The sequence below is a fragment of the Ambystoma mexicanum genome, chromosome 3q, assembly GCF_040938575.1.
Source record: "Ambystoma mexicanum isolate Mex_15411 chromosome 3q, UKY_AmexF1_1, whole genome shotgun sequence".
NCBI classification, from domain to species: Eukaryota; Metazoa; Chordata; class Amphibia; order Caudata; family Ambystomatidae; genus Ambystoma; species Ambystoma mexicanum.
The window spans coordinates 995,522,458-995,535,960 of record NC_090926.1 but is presented as its reverse complement, the minus strand read 5'-3'; positions in this window follow the sequence as shown (position 1 = coordinate 995,535,960).

Genomic DNA, 13,503 nt, shown 5'->3' with positions numbered 1-13,503 from the left:
CCACCTATTGTATGCACTAGGCACAGCCTGCAGCCATACCCAGTGGACAATATGCCTTTGCTCATTTCCTAGGCTACCTCAATGTGCCCACTGGACATCACATTCAGATATACCCAGTGACCATGTTGCTCTCCCTTGAGCACCTCCAATGTATCAAATGAGCCCACTGGGCATGGCTTCTGGCCTTGTGACATGCCCCCCGCAACTCCAAGTCACCCATTGTACCCATTGAGCATGTTTTCTGGAAATACCCATTGGACACTGCGCCAGGGTCCCTAGAAATGGTGCATACTTGCCTCTCGGTCTGCAGAACCTGAGTGATGTCTACAGACCTGGTTTAGGGCTCAAAGATCCAGTTCTAGATCCATGAACCCCATACAGATACGAGCACAACCTGGCTCTAGGCCTGAGGTGACCCAACAGCCCCGCTGGGGCCCTGATACTTCCACTCCAGTTATGTGGGCCCTCATCATACCCAGTTTCAGCACCTGTTTGGGGGCATAGTATGCCCTTATGTGCATGATCTGACCTTTCCGAAGGTAGGTGGTCAATGGGCACAATTTGTGTCTTTTAATTTTGTTTTCACTGTGGATTGTGAAAATCAACTATCAAATCTGGGCACATTGGCAGCTAATAGAAAATATGCAGCCAGGCCAAGTATAGTATAGTTTATTTATTTATTTATTGGTCATTTATATTGCTCCTAAACACTTAAACAAGCCTTGCAAAGCACTCCAACACAGGGAGGGGGAAAGCAGAAATTAACATTCATAGTAGGCATTGTTCTATTCAGGATGGGGAAGTGCTATGCATTTCATTGGTACAACATAGGACAGCAGGAATCCAAACTGTTACAACATATAAAAATAAAATCGCACTTGCCTGACAGTACTTACAATTGGTAAGAGCTAAACAGGAAGTAGGGAGAGTGGGGAGGGAGTGCATTAGGGTAAAGGCGAACAGAAACAAATAAGTGCAATAGTCACAAGAAAGGAGAGGGGGAAGGAGGAGGCACACTATGCACAACCAAAAGAAGAGTGGCAGCAGATGAGAATAATGCCAAAATGCAACTTTAAACCAGTCAGCTAACTCAGGCAGAACGCTAGTGGCAGAAGATGTGAAGTCACTATGAAATCGGGAGTTGCCCACTCACGAATAAGACAGCCTGGTTGCCAGTAGTAGTTTTGGCAAGCTAGGTGGGATCAAACGTTGGTCCTCACGGACGGTGAAATCAGTTGGATGTGCAGAGGTGGCGGGTTGAGGATGGGAGGAAGAGAAAGGGTGCCCAGCCAGTACAGCCAGGCCCGGACAGGCACAGACAGGAGTCTTAGAATTGGGGCCTTGAAGAGGGGGCCGGCGTTTGCATGCTGGCTTTGGATTGGCCGCTTTAGGTCGAGAAAAGGCCAATCACGCAGCAGCATCAGGCTGCTGCAGGTAGTGCTCGGAGGGAGCAATCTTCGGGCGACCATGTTTGAAGATGGTCAATAACATGAATATGGCCAAACGGGAACAAGTAAATGCTCCTGGAGCGTGCTTACTTTGATCAGACATGGGGGAAGATCAGAGCGATTTAAGGCAGTAAGCGGTGCTATTTGATCACCAAGAAAAGTGCCCCTCGAGCAACAAGCTCTAACTGGAGCCTACCTGATTGAAGAAATATGGCTGCAGTCCCCATAACAAAGTGAAGCCTTGTGGTGTTGGCGGAGGCTCAGCAAGGCCCTCAGTTGTTGCATCTTCAGGTTCTGTGCAGAGTCAGGAGGAAGTGAAGCAAAAGGCACAGTCAGGAGCTGTAGAAGTAGGGCCTTGGAGAGGGGCCACCAATGAACCACTAGTATATTATAGTATAGCTATCTTTTATGTACTATTTAGATTTGCTATTACTGAGGTATGGATGAATTTACTTGTATGAGTTTACTCATTGGATTGAGGAAATAAAAAGTTACCAGTTCTGGAGAAAATTCCTGATGGCCTCAGACCACAGACTGAACATGGCCTTATTTAAGCCCTGACTAAGATAGGACCATTGTTGGATCCTGAGGCCTAGTAAATAAAACTGGGCCTGTGTGATTTCCTGTACATTTCAGTCTGTAAATCAAAATGAGGAGAAAAGAGATTATGACTGCAGGAAGGCCTCATACTCTAAATGATTGTGGTGCTTTGTTTATTTATTTGTACTTATTTTATAAATACGATATACTTTTATGAAATCTTTAAATGAATTTATGAAGTAGTTAGTTATGATTGCTTTTATTATTGGATGATTATGCTATTTTATACATTTGTAATTACATTTGTGTAAACTTCTTTGAACTAGATCAGAGTAAAAAAATAATTAAAAGAATTACTGAGGTCAATGGATCCCAATTGAGCCAATGGATCCCAATGAGCCAATTGGACGTGTACTACTATTGAGGTTTATGGGAAATTGGTCTGAGAGTTTGAAATGCCACTAATTGATAATGGACTTTGTGGCCCTTGTTCTTTGCTTTTTTTAATGAAATGCAAAGCACGTGAAGATCATAAGTAAGGCTAGACGCCACTTGCCTGTACAGGTTTTGTCAACTTTGTCCAGCAGTTTTTGCTGTAGACAAAAAACAAAAATTCTCTAGCAGTTTCAATTAAGCAAAAATAACCTGTTCCATGGGTTGGAACGGGTAATAATAGTCTGGAGCCAAAGTTAAAAGCCAGAGCATAGGAATGGCCTTTAACGAGGGTCCCCGGTGCCGTTATCACCCGCTCCAGCCTGTAGAACAAGTGATTATTGCTATTAGCATCCCAGGTTGCCAATCCTGTAACCTGGGGTGCTAAGACCAATGTATTTTCTTTCAATGAACGTGTCGCCTCGAGGCGTCCCGTTCATTGAAGGAAAATACTTACACAAAATGGCCACCATACAGCTGGAAGATGGGCCCCCTCTTCAATTTCTATGGCAGCCCAGCAGGGAGATGGGACGAAACCGAGGTAGCTGGCACTGCCGAAACCACAGTAAGCTGATAAGTGGGCTGGGAGACCAGAGGACAGGAAAATGGATGGGATGGCAGGGTGGGGTGTGGGGAAGATGGCAGTGCAGGGCGGGGGAAGCAGCCATTAGGTTGCTTTGAACGCGGGCTTGGTTCGTGAGATTCAGTCCACGATCCAAGTAACCTGATTGGTTGCACCTTCTGCCCCGGGTGCTAATGAAAAATATAACTTTTGAGACCTCCGAAATCTTTCATCCCACATGGAACATCACAAAACTTTCAAAATACACTGAGAGTTGGACATATATTTCTATTAGTAAGCAAGTACCACGCCTTGTTTCCCCATACCTGTATTGCCCAATACTTGCCATTCATTTCCTGTTTTTCATAGCAAACTAGGCTACCCAGCAGATCCTGGGGCAGAGAAACGTGCAAGCAACCCAAGAGAGAGAGACGCGGAGGAACTGCAGAACCGTGTAGCGATTTGCATCTCAAACTGCCAATACAAAGACTCTTTGCTACAAGAACGTACAGTCCAGATGCTCCATATAATCTTGCCACAAACATGAGAACTAAACACAGCTTAAACAGCAGTCCACTTTTATCCAATGCCGGGGGGCACCTGAACTAAAAAGCAAACTTTGTTCAGAGTGGGCCGCCATTACCAAACACCGGCGAAGAGGGGGTGGGCTTGAGGCCTGTTTTATGCTGTTCAAAGTCTGTAAATCGGCCCAATAGGAATAAACAAGCCAGAGGTTGGTCTGGGGAACCAGATGATGGTGGTAGAGAGGAACCAATATCAGGTAGAGAGGGAAGGATAAAAGGAGGCAGAGGAAACCAGACAGTGTAGGTTGTTCGGGTGAGGTCAAGATAGGAGAAGGAGAGCGCGGAGACCAGGAAGTGAAATGGTGGTGCAGAGGATCGTGGAGAAGAACTGTGGAATTAGTGTGCAAGGGGATGTATTGGTTAGTAGAAGAAGTGTACTTGGGTGTGAATGTGCGTGTAAGGTGTGTGAGTGGACCTAAAGGAGGGAGAGGAGGGAGTGAATGAACAGGTGACTGAACTATGGAAAGCAGAGTGACTGTGAGAGACAATGGTGGTGAGAGTGGTGTCATGGAAAGGTGAGAGCCGTGTAGTGGAGAAGGGAGAGTAGCAGTAGTTGAGAGGGGAAAATAATATCAGCGTTGTGAAGAATGGAGAGTAGTGTACTGGAAAGGGGAGAGTGGTAGTCATGCGAGATGAGAGTGTTGATGAGTAGAGAAAAGAGAGTGTAGGGGAAAATAAGTAAGTTGGATGTAGGCAGTATGCAGAGAGTGAGAGAGAGAGAAACATTGGAGGGACAGGAGAGGTAGTGTGATGGAAAAAGTTGAGAAACGGTGGGTGGAATAGTTGAAAGCAGAGTAGAAGAGAGGGAGAGAAAGAATAGATCACCAGAGCAGGGAGTACAAGGAAAGGAAAGGAGCAAGTGGGGCCGAAGTGTCTGAAAGGCACCCATCCTTTCATCATACTGTATTGGGGAATTTTGGTTACATACCACCTAGATTGTTCCCGGAGGGAGTTAGAGAGAGAAGGCATTTGCTTATAGTTCATCACCAGCAGCGACATAGCATCTTACTTTGTGGGGGTCATCAGTCGCTTGAGACCGTCCTGTGGGTTAGGGACATCTGGCTTAGGGAGGCTCCAGGGAATAACCCACACTAGACTAGATAGAGAGAATGGCCCTTATTGAGCTGCTTTGCGCCTATTCAAATAAAAACCAATGAACTGCGTTCGAGAGTTGGTATTTTCTTGATGCCATCTGTCACAATTTCCTGAAAAAGAATGCCAAAATTTGAAGTGAGTAACAACTTTTAGTTAGTGGGAAGATTCAGAATCTACAGCAAGAACATTATCCTCAAGGTTGTATCTCAGCTGATAGTTTTAGATATTTCCAGTGCTGGGCTGCTTGTTTTCCTCACAATGTAAATGTTTTGAAATTGCAGCAGGATAAATCGGCTGTTGCTAGATGACAAAGCATTGTCCACGTATTTTTGACCTCATATCTTCTGCACCCCTCTTTTACACAAAGCTGTGAATAACAAAATGTGAAGGTCAACGTTCCATTTGAAAACTGAAGTTGACAGATGCAGGATTTAAATCAGAGTTCATTGTGACATCGTTCAATGTAACAAGCCATAATGATGACAACATTGAGTGCAATTTATTAAGGTGATTCCATAATTTAGTGTAAGTTATGGCACATTATTAGATGATATGTTTTAAAATCATACTTTTCATTAAAATACAGTTGATTTGATATGATTTTAATTTGTAAAAAGTGCAGGGGTCAGCCAAAAAAAGGTCCCGTTGGCACAACCGAAATGTACAAGAATAAGACAATGTTGACAGTTGAAGTGATATAGAAAGGAAAAACGAAAGTAAGTCCACAATAAGAGAATCCAGCTGAAAAAAGGAGCCAAACAAGATGGTCTAGTTGGCTCAATTAAGTTTCAGAAATGTGAAGATTAATCAGGAAGCAGGCAGGAATGATCCCTGCCAGGAATCCTTGTCCACCTACCGGCTTGCAGCAGCTAGTTACAGAAATGTCATTCCACCTGCTGAGAGGAACAACTATATTCGGAATAGTAGAAGCGCTTAGGTGTTAATATGTATATGCTAGTACTAAATTCTCAAAATAGGTAGGTTGGATCGCTGCTAACATATGTTCTAGGTTATGCGCTTATCCATTGAATTAGTCCAACACACAAATGTCAAATTGTTTTGAAACAACATTTTTTCACTTTATTCATTTCTTGACTGTTTGTTACTGCCGACACGTGTTTCAACCTCTGGTCATCTGCAAGATTATGCTAGGTACAGTCAATTAACATAATTACATTCAGAATAAATATCACCATGAACATTCATCAAAATAAGATACAAGGCAATTGATCGTCCGTTAATATTACCTTTACAAATCCCTATTTTGATAATTCACAGATGAACAGGAGAAGTCGAGAGAGGGAAGAAAGATGTTATTTATTTCATTGGATTACGTAAATTACAAATAGGTATTTGTGGGGGAGACAAGAAACGTATGTTAAGACAGGCAGAATCAGAGATGATATGCAAATTACGCTGTTTAATAAATTGATTAAATTGTGAACATGAAATGAATGTATTTTTAAGAAGGAAGAATTGGAATTCCAATTTTCAATTGTATCATTAAAGAACAAAGTCCAGGTAAATGTTAGTTGCTCACCCAGACCACGAGATCATTAAAAATGAATTATTGATGGATTAGCCAATTCAGTAAATAGTCATAATTAATTTTACTCTTGAGATAACTCATAGCGTCATGACTTCATGGTATAATAAGAACATAATATTCCAATTGGTTCAAACAAGACCAATATAGATCTATATCGACTGAAAAACCTCCAACACAAGCAAAATAATTAATCATATAACAGTTTTAACAAACAAGGGTGAAGGGCACATGCACATAGTGCCTTAAAATGTGTTCTGTTTACAGTTTGAATTGGAATTAGATGCATACACGTACAGACGTCATGCATGTCATGTACAGTCTTCTATTGTGCATATAAAATGTCTTTCAAAATGGCGATCGCCAGAGCTTGCCACACGGAACGCCTTAACCCGATCAGGACAACACCTCATATTAGGAGGACTTAACTATATCTATGAGATTGAATAATTGGAACTCATTATAACAAAACTGTATTACAATTGTATGTTTGCGCACAGATACTAATCCAATATCAAGATAACTAGGACTGAATAGTAAAAGTCTTCATCAAATTTGAAAGGTTATTTACACAGATCAAATAATGCGATGTTTGTAATATACCAAATCGATAATGATTGTCCATCAATTTTTGGAACAATAACAACCATTTGGTTATATTTACTTAGACAAGAACGAATGATATGGTGAGTCAAAACTGAAATGTTAACCTGATACTAGGCAGGTTAAGACTGAAATATTAACCCGATACTAACACACCACGGGCATGTCAATACTAAGGTGGTGTGGTCTATAATAATTTTCACAAGCTGAATACCTTGTTATGATATCAGAATACTTTCCTCAGAGAAGATACACATAGGAATTAGCATACTGCACATATTAGGCTATATCATTGAGCACTAATTATTAACAAAGGATGACACAGGTGTGGGTGAGATACTTATACTTAAAATTTAATAATTTGGTGAATCAAGATTCTGTCAAATTAATTTTTATAAAGTCTCTAAGAATGATATGTTAAAGAAATTATTAGCTACACTCTTTATTTAAGAAGATACTATAACAATGATTTGGGATAAATCATTCTAATGAATCCAGTTAACTCATACTAATTCCATATCATGTGCCGCAGCAGAAAAATAGGGATAAAAATGACTATATTTAACCGCAAATGAGGTTGTAAGTATAACTAATGGAGTTTTATACCTTCTTATTTTTTATTTTACTTTTTTATTTTGAATTTCTTCCCTCTCTCAACTTCTCCTGTTCATCTGTGAATTATCAAAACTGGGATTTGAAATGGTAATATCAATTGCCTTATATTTTATTTTGATCAATGTTCATGGTGATAATATTTATTCTGAAAGTAATTATATTAATTGACTGTACTTAGCATAGCCTTGAAGATTACCAGAGGTCGAAACACGCGTCAGCAGTAGCAAACAGTCAAGAAATTAATAAAGCAAAACAATTTTTGTTTGAAAACAATTATATGATATTTGTGTGTTGGACTAATTCAATGGATAAGCGCATAACCTAGAAAGTATATTCACTATACTATAATAGAAAGATAGCCTATGCTAAATGTAGCCAGAGAGACTTATTTTCCATCCTCAAAGAATTGGAAGGTAAAAAAGGTGTAGGTACCATAGGACAAAAGAGCGTCCCCTGATGCTAACACATCCAGAATTAATTTTCTAGGAAAATTGAGCTACACGAGGCTACCATTAAGATCCACCAAAAAGGTCTTTTAGGCCTTTCCCTGCTCGATGATAATGTTTCAATAGCACATTCTTCCACCAATTCTTCTGCACCATCCAAATTTCAACTGCATCAAATTATGGAAGATAAGATCATCAATATCGTGCAGGGACTGAAACCCTCTATTTTTTGCAGTGATTTGTGCCCTGCTAGTATTATTAAGGGCTCGATAGGATGCCTAGTGCCACTTATCAACAATATTGTAAACTCTTCCTTCCTTTCCTCGGTTGTTCCATCATGTCTAAAGGACGTATGGATAATGCCTGAACTTTAGGAGGAGACTCTTGATCCATAGGTTGCGGATAATTATCGTCCTATCACAAATGTTCCTTTTCTCTTAAACATTCTTGATAGGAGGGCATACCTGCAACTTCAAACAATACATCGATAAGAATCACTTGCTTGGTGCTTGACAGTCGGGGTTCCGTGCATTGCTTGGTACTGAGACTGCCATGTTAGATCTAAGGGCCAATCTGATTGAAATTGTTGACGGGGGGGGGCTTGCCATGCTTATGCTTCTTGACCACTAGGCAGCTTTTGAGCTGGTTGATCATTCCCTGCTGCTTGAGAAGTTAAAGGAGATTGCTAATTGCTCAGAGTCTTCCATCTCATGGATGTCTTCCTTCCTTGGTCCTCGGACTGCAAGGGTATCTGTTGTGGCATTAAAGCACCACCTGACCTATTGTCTTGTGGTCTCCCCCAGGTTACCCGTCACTTCCCCACCCTTTTCAATATCTATATCCGCCCTCTTTTTGATTTGTTGGACAGTGGCAGAGTTAAATATACCAACTATGCTGTCGACACCTAGCTGGACTTTGAGTTGACGTGGAGTCACGATCTGGAGACAACCAACATCCACCACATAAATGGCATGATTCAAGACTGGATGGCTACCAATTCTCTGGCACTTAATAACAACAAAACATAGTTTATCATCATGGGCACGCCCAATGTATGAAAAACTGGATGCTAATTATGGGAAGTTTAAAATCGACAACTGTGTTATATCAGTTACCTTATTTGTGAAAACCTTAGGAGTCTATCTTGACTTGTGTCTCACAATGAAAAAGCATGTTGCACATGTTAAAGTCCCTTGTTCTTATACTATTAAATCGCTCATACAAATCAAGCCATATCTGTCTAGAACCAATGTATCTTTTGTGACATGTGCCTTAATCAATTCAAAACATTATTATTGCAACAGTTTATTGGTGGGCACTTCAGAAACCCATTTGAAAACTTTGCAGGGGTCCAGAAATTGAGCAGTGAGAGCTGTTTCGGGCTGGGCAGGATTGATCATGTTATTGAGGCTAGAACTGGATGCCTGCCCATCACCGAATATCACACAAAATCCTCTCCCTCACTCATAAATGTCTTGCTGGAAAAGCACCTAGCTATCTGTCAAAACGGCTACACAAGGCTCCTGCCATGAGAACACTTAGTTCCACTAGCAATAAGAAACCTCTTACTCCTCGGTTCAAATTGAAAACATTTGTTGGCACTGGCTTAGATGCATGCACACCTAGCTTGTGAAATGCCCTTCCCTCTAGTATATGTGTCATCTCATCCCTCTCTAGCTTTAAGAAGGCTATAAAAACCCGCTTCTTCAACTCAAATGACTAATTTGCCTCCTTTCATTGTGACTTCCTGATTTTGGATCCTGGCCTCTTCCCACTGGATTGTTTGTCTACTATGTGCACACTGAGGCACATGGGCATGTTGCATGTTAAAGGTAATACAATAATAATAATGATAATAATCCCAAAATGCTTTCAGTGATAATGTCAAGGAGCAGCAATAGAACTACGAAGACCAATAGGCCCTAAGCAAGCTGGGTAGCAGGATAAGTAGCTAGAAAGCTGAAAGTGGCAGAGAGCCCTACGAGACATCCCCAAGTGTTGCAACACACAAGGAGAACGTGTAGCAGTAAGTCCATATTTTCTGGCACACTTCCTTAAGCCACATTGCTGCAGTGAAATCTGCCGTTGTGTTACTGTGACTCTAGTGGGCTTTAAAACATTGCATATGCTTCCAACAGGTGGATAAGCCTGATAGTGCTTGTGCCATCTGTTATGCTTGAGCTAAAACATGGTGCTGGTGCGCAGTGTATTCTGGGGGCACTCAGAGCCATAAGGGATATTTACTTCATGCCTCAGTGGAAAGCTGTACATATTTTGCTGAGAGCTGAATGTACTTTGCTGAAGAAAACATGCTTTCCAAACCTGGAATGCAGTCAAGGACATTCTGCTGGGAAAGCTGGTTTTGTTATGTCTTGTTATGAGTTATGGGACTGTTTTCCGTGGCGTTTGGAGGAGGGAAGCGCTTTGCTCCTTGAGGTTACTGTCGGTTGACCCAGCTGGCAACCAACGGTTGCCCATCAATGCGCAAGTGCATTGCCAGAAGGTTCGAGAAATTACCACCCCTTTTTGAGGAGTGCATATATGCGGAACCCCTCAACGGTCAGACGGGACAAGTACAAAGACCTCAGTCGGAAGGGGGACACCTTTGTCCGGCATACCTGTTCGCTGTTGTGCTCTCGGCCTGGCTATTATCGGGGTCTTCCAGACGCTTCTGGCGAGATGAGGGATTCAGTTACGCCCACAGTGATGTATTTTCTTTTGAATTCTCTGTCTTTTCTGTGACTTATTTCTGTGTTATCACTTGTTGCTTCCAAGCTTTGAATAAATAGCCGTATAAGTGCTCATTATTTTCTAAGCGTGCGTATTGGTTGTAAGTCATTGCGTCGTCTACCTGCGTTTAAAGTATTGGCTCTGCAATTGCGCTGGTGATTAATGACTGTCCGTGTGTCATGATCTCTGCTTCCAAAAGGTCAGGGTTTTCCCAACTCCCTTGGAAGCAGATCCATAACCCAGGTTCCGAGTGCCAACCAGTCCCAATTGGGACCTTTTGGACCCAGACCTGGCGCCAGTGGCACCAGGCTCATAAATAAGCCCAGTCCCAGCGCTGGAAGCGCCGGGCTCATAATGCTTGGGTGGACTTACCTGTAGCAGACCATGCTGCTTACTTGCCTGCCAGTTGAGCCTCTGATCCTCTTCTGTTTGGAACTACTTTTCCTGTTGGGTGGGGCAGGAGCCACTCCCTAGGTTCAGAACACTGGAACTCTTCTGGAAAGCAGGAACTCTTTTCTTACCTAGGCGTGGCTGTGGAAGGAGACACCTAAGCACTACAGGAGGCTATTTAAACCACACCCGATGGATGAATCTTGCTTTGCGTTATTCTGCATCCTCTGCAGCAGAACGCTCATCGTGTCTTCTGCATCGGATCCTGGGCCTAAGGAAAAAGGCTTACCATCCTGAATCCAGTCTTCAGCAACACCTATAAAGACAAGAAAGAACAGGTTAGCATTACGGTCTTCAGTGACAGCGCTTCACTTACCTGGTCCATCGGCTGTCACCAACGCCTCGCGCTGCATTCCGGCATCTGAAAGACAAAAGCTTACCAGCTCTTCGCACGCTCCGGAGGCCTTCGGCGCTGCATCCCGCATCTGAAAGACAAAAAAAAGGTGCGTTTAAAGACATTGGGGAACTTTAATACTCACGTGCCATTACTCCTTTCCACATCTAACCCAGTGGGTATTCCGGCACCCTGCAGCCGCTCCGAAATAAAAAGACAGTTAGAGCGCATCGTGAAGCAGGCAACAAGCGCTTACTTACGTGCTTCCAGGCGCTTCCATTCATCACACGGGCTCCATCTTCAACTCACTTCAGCCCGTCATCCGCCATCGCCGGAACCCTGCAAAAACTAGAGACATCATTACTAAAGACTTTTAAAGACATTAGAATTACTCCAAACTTACCTTCGTGCAGTAAACGACGGACAGCAGTCCTCTGAAGTCAAGAGGCCTGCTCCCCTTATCCAGTGAAGAAACTGGTTACAGCACCCTGCCCCGAGGCAGATGGAGAGCACGGCGTTCACTTACCTAAGACATCTTACCCTTCGAGTCAGACATACAGTGCACAGAGGTCCAGCCCAAAGAGCCAGCCGTGTGTTACACATCACCTTTGAAGATACGGTATACGCCCAGTCAAGACCGGCGCCTCTACGGGAATCAGGTGAGCGTTACAGAACGCAAAGCCTACCGCAAAACTCCCGTCCAGGCGCTATGGAAACCTCGGATACCGACCAGCTAGCCCAGTTACTTGGGGAACTAAGGGCAGAAGTGCATGCAGCCCGTCAGGAAACGAACGCTCTAAGAAGGGAACTGATTATTTCCAAGGAGCGAACAGATGATCTCGCTAGACAATTGCTACAGTCACAAGCCGGACAGACCCCGTTACCCGCATCTGGGGGAAATCTTCCTTCTACATCCTCTTTGAATCCAGTGCAGATCAACCTACCTGGGAATGTACCTCTGGCTCCGCCAGAACGATTTTCTGGTGACCCAAAGAGGTTTGCAGTATTTATCAATCAGTGCCGGTTGCATTTCTTATGCCGGCCAGCAGCCTTTCCAACTGATCAAGCTAAAGTAGCTTTCGTGCTTTCGTACCTTAGTGGCAATGCGGCAGACTGGTCGATCCCTCTAGTAAATCAAGATGATCCGGTCCTCCATGATTTTCAAGCTTTTCAGCTCAGTATGGAAAAACTGTTCGCAAGACATTCACAGGGGCAGGCCTTGGACAATGAGCTTCTTTCGTTGCGACAAGGTAATCAAGACCTTTTGGCTTATATTGCGTCTTTCAACAGACTGATAGTGGAAACTCAATGGCCTGAGGACAAAAGGATTACGCTGTTTTATAGAGGTCTACGTGGAGAGCTCAAAGCTGTGTTAGCCCAAGTAGTGAATCCCCCACAAGATTGTTCGGACTATATAGACTTAGTCGTTCAAATAGATCACAGACTGCAGAACAGGAAGGCCGATCGTTCCAAGTTTGATGCTCGAGTATTTTCCAAACCGCCAACTCCTTCCAAAGGAGTAGACTCCGGGAAACCCATGCAAATAGGGGGCCTGAAAGGTCCTCTAACACAAAAGGAGCGGTAAAGGAGAAAACAGTTGCAATTATGCCTCTATTGCGGAAACTCAGGGCACTTTCTTCGAGACTGTCCGGTGAAACCTGCCAAGAAGGCAGTAGGAGCTGCAGTTACCAAAGTTACAAACTCTGAGCAGGGAAACGACCTCGCCCGACAAGAATAGAGGTCCTCTTGCCGAGCGTGAAAACCAGTTCCGTGACCTCGCATTTCGTGATACCTATGGTCCTCATTAACCCTGATAACCCGGATCGATTACATGCAATTGAAGCTTACGTCGACAGCGGTGCCATCGGCAATTATGTGGATCATGAAATGGTTTTGAGGATGAATCTAACTCTTTGTCCCAAGGCTGTAAAGGACGTCATTACTACGGTGGATGGAACGGAGATAGCCTCCGGACCAGTAACGCATACCACTCAAGAAGTGACGCTAGTAAGTCAAGATGGACACCATGAGAAGATCGTGTTCGATGTGATCAAGCCTCCTCAGTTTCAGATTATTCTAGGAATACCTTGGTTAGAGAAACACAATCCTCTGATCGAT